Source organism: Gossypium arboreum, chromosome 1, assembly GCF_025698485.1.
Source record: "Gossypium arboreum isolate Shixiya-1 chromosome 1, ASM2569848v2, whole genome shotgun sequence".
In the NCBI taxonomy this organism is placed as follows: Eukaryota; Viridiplantae; Streptophyta; class Magnoliopsida; order Malvales; family Malvaceae; genus Gossypium; species Gossypium arboreum.
The window spans coordinates 76,148,520-76,152,294 of record NC_069070.1 but is presented as its reverse complement, the minus strand read 5'-3'; the positions used below and the strand labels follow the sequence as shown (position 1 = coordinate 76,152,294).

The 3,775-nt window shown below is 30.6% G+C and overlaps 1 long non-coding RNA gene across 1 annotated transcript; it reads right to left on the bottom strand.

The window, feature by feature from the left end:
• Positions 1–1,471: 1,471 nt before the first annotated feature.
• Positions 1,472–3,523, bottom strand: LOC108482305 (uncharacterized). Its single transcript, XR_001870859.2, has 2 exons — positions 3,364–3,523; positions 1,472–1,833 (listed from the first exon to the last, which is right to left on the bottom strand). It is a non-coding gene; the product is annotated as an uncharacterized LOC108482305 (long non-coding RNA).
• Between the last annotated feature and the right edge of the window lie 252 nt (positions 3,524–3,775).

Genomic DNA, 3,775 nt, shown 5'->3' with positions numbered 1-3,775 from the left:
GATGTATAGGTGATGGCTAGATTAACAAGTAAACCAAGCTTAGAATATTGAAATGCAATTAATCAGGTAAAGGGACATTTAAGATATGGTCTACTTTATCAAAAGCATCCTACTATACTTTAAGGATATAAAGATACTAATTGAAATACATTGCCTTGTAAGTCATTATCTATCATTAGTTATGTGTTTAATCAGGAGGTTACAAGATTTTTTTTACTTGAAATTCCAATATGGAAAAAATCAGTGGCACTTGCCTTTATTCATTGTGATAGTATTGCAACTATTGGAAGAGTAAATAACAAATCTTACAATAAAATATAAAAATATAACATACCTACGTGAGATCTCATATAACTAAGGGTGCCATTAATTTTAACTATATTCTAAGTAGTAATAAGCTTGTAAAACATTTGACAAAAGCTCTACCTAGAAAAAGATTTGGATAGCATTAAGATGGGATAAGACTAAAGCCCAAACAAGAATAAAAATAAACTATGGATAGCATGCATAGTGATTGGTGATCCCAACAATTAAGTTTAAAGGGAAAAACAAATCATAAAATGGGTAGATGACATGCACATATAAATAATATATATAAATCCCTCCATATAATGTGATGTTTGGATTATATAATAGTAATACAGATTGAATACATTTATACTCTTAACGAGTTCTATAGGTTGTTTGAGTGGGATGTATAGTCATAAGAGCATCCTTGATAGCGTTGCCTACATAGTGTGGAACTGAAAGTCGTTTCCTATTAAAATCAAGGTTTGTTCTTTAGAACACTCATTATAACTGGGATAAAGCACATGATCATTTCGTCCTAACTTATGAAGCTTGTTGCAAAGCAACCTTCATTCAAGACTTTAAAAATTAGTACGTAAAATATTTCATTAAATTAAGTGAAAGACTGTTAATCTATTTTAATTTAAAAAAGAAGAAGCACAAAACACACTTCTAATAACTTCTAAACAACTACAAGTTATTATTTTAAGTTCTTTAAACTTATAATTTGTGTGCATTACAATTACTTTTTAAGTTATTTATATTAATTAATAACATCAAGGCATCCCATTTTCCAAGAAAGAAAAAGAAATTTTCTTTTTTAGAAGTTCCTTTTGAAATGCTAATTAATTGGATGAAGAAAGTTTCTACCTTCTAACTTGTGTACAGGTTAGTAAAGTGTATAGTGGATGTGCTTGTTGTATCCTAAAGGATGACGTGCAATAAACTTCTTTGTAAAAGTTATTATCACTGAGAGGGCGTGTTTAGTCTCGAGAGAAACCTTGTCTGCATCTCAATCTCTATCACCCTATTTTAACTATTAGAGTCGTGATAGTTTGGTAATCAAATTGATCCTATACTCCTATGCAAAAGAATTATTGCCAACATTCTCAATAAAAAAAACACAAAATAAATTATATTTTTTACGAAATATTTTTAAGCTTTACACTTTTAACAACTAAAATTTGTCTTAAAATAACTACTTTATCTTATATAGAACTAAATATAACCAAAATTTAAAGTTACATGTTTGAGAATTGATAATGAAACGTTGGGAATAGGAAGAGATAAAATGAAGCTAAACAGGATTTAAAACATTGATCAATTACAGTTTGATGTCTTAAAGTTCATTGTTTTGGCATGAACAGATTTTGTTGGGAAAACAGTTCAAGTTGAAATTACCTTACCTGACTCATAAAATATAAGAGGGAATGATATTAAGAAATTATAACCAATTATGCATCAAGAGAACCGAGCCAATAGACCTGGGAGACTTCAGTCTTCTAGACCAACATCAGCCGATGCAGTATAATAACCATGATTTACCTAAAAGTTTGCAGAGTAAATAGAAGCAGAAAAAATTTAAGAACTGAATTTTGGTGTGTTTTAAATGTAGTTCATGTCATAGAAGTTACCGAAAATCAGGAATTACTTCAAGCAAAAGTTGAAAACTCTGGGCATATACACCCAGCGATTGCAAAATTTGAACGAAAAAAGTGTTTCAAGGTAGCATGGAGAAAATTAACATGCTGGTGCAATCATAATATTTTAGTTAGAAAGGAACTTCAAGTCTCATCCTCTACCTTCCCATGAAAGATATGATTTATGTATCTTATATTACAGGGGAAAATAGGCCTCCAGTCAACCTCTATTACCTCCCCTATGACTTCACTGATTTGAATGGCTTATGGGAGCATGAGTTTGTTAGGTAACCACTAGAGCAGCACCAATATTAGTGAAGAATCAACATGAAATTCTCTAGTTCGTCTATTATGAATCCTCTTTCCATTAACCAAGGGCTCTCATTAAGAATAAAGTCAGTATCTTGGCTTTCTTCAAAGTAAATGTAGTTATAGTTGCCTTTCCTTCCTAGAACAGTAGTTGTTCCACGTACTATCCATAATTCTCTAAACAGAACAAGCTAAAATTGTCTTATGTCAAGCAAATAGGATACTAAGCATTGTCTCTAGTAAGGATGTGATTCATTACCAATATCCAGTTCATTTGGATAACAGCTCCTCTACGAGCTCTAGTGATTGGGCCTAGATGCTGGGAGGGTTTTTCCCATGATCTGTAAGGATGTACGTGGTTGATTGGAAAAATGAAAGGATGAGAGGAGGGAGTGATTTTCAAATATTTTATTTTATTTTCTTTACTTCTAATTTTCAACTCTAACAAGCAATGCATGGAAAGAAAAAGTTATGGTCATCCTTCTAATTTTCATCCTTCCAACTTTATTTCCCTTTACCAAGCAAAGCCTAACTTCTTCCTGGTCTCCTCACTTTTAGAGCTAATTCCCTTATGTCTATAAATAACATGCTCTATTTTTCTCTTATGGGGCAGAATATAAGGTGATTTAGTAGAAGTAAAAGGTTGAGTGTCTTGAGACATTCATTGGGTTTTGAAAAGCATCAGTTCTCCATGTATTCACTATTTAAAGGCTTCGCTTCAACTTTCAATATTTGAAAATGCCAAACGACAATAACATCAGTAAAGGGGTAGAATCAGCACAAACAGTGAAAACACAAACAAATAAAAGAAAACAAAGCTAACAAACAAAATAGAATATCTTCAGAAATTGGAGGTAAGCCAAAACCTACACAAGGCACCAATAGAGAAGAACTTAAAAGATTGGTCATATCAAGTAAAGCAAAATAAGCATGAGAAGTAAAAAAACCAAACACTTAGAATAAGAGACAAAACTAAAAGATTTTGAAAAGAAATCACCTCAATGGGTTAAGGAAAAAAAACAAAAGATTTAAGAACGTATAGAAATTTAAAAGAGATCAGAGGAATCAAAGGGAGAAAAAGTTGCAAGAAACCATCGAAATTGATAGAAAGGAAAAACATCACCACCGAAGGCAAAGGAGACGGTTGATAGGGCGGAAGATGGAGAGTTAACGATTGTTTACAACGAACATTTCTCCGAAGGGTTAGCACTCTCTAGAACACGGGAGAGAATTTGTACCAAAAATCATTTTTCAATAATTATTTCTTAAATGTTTCATTCCTTTAAAATAAGGAATTTTAAATAAAATTGAAGTTCTTTTAATAATTTTATCTTTATTTAATTGATTATATTTCTAAAAAATCTTTTATTTTTTATTTTTATTTTCTATTTTTTATTTTTTATTTCTTATAAGTTTTAAATAGAATTAAACTAATTTGACTGAATATGTAAATATTAAGAACCAAATTTATTCTTATACTAATTAAATATTTGTCATGTCACTCTTCTATGAATGATTTAATAAAAAGTGATATAAAT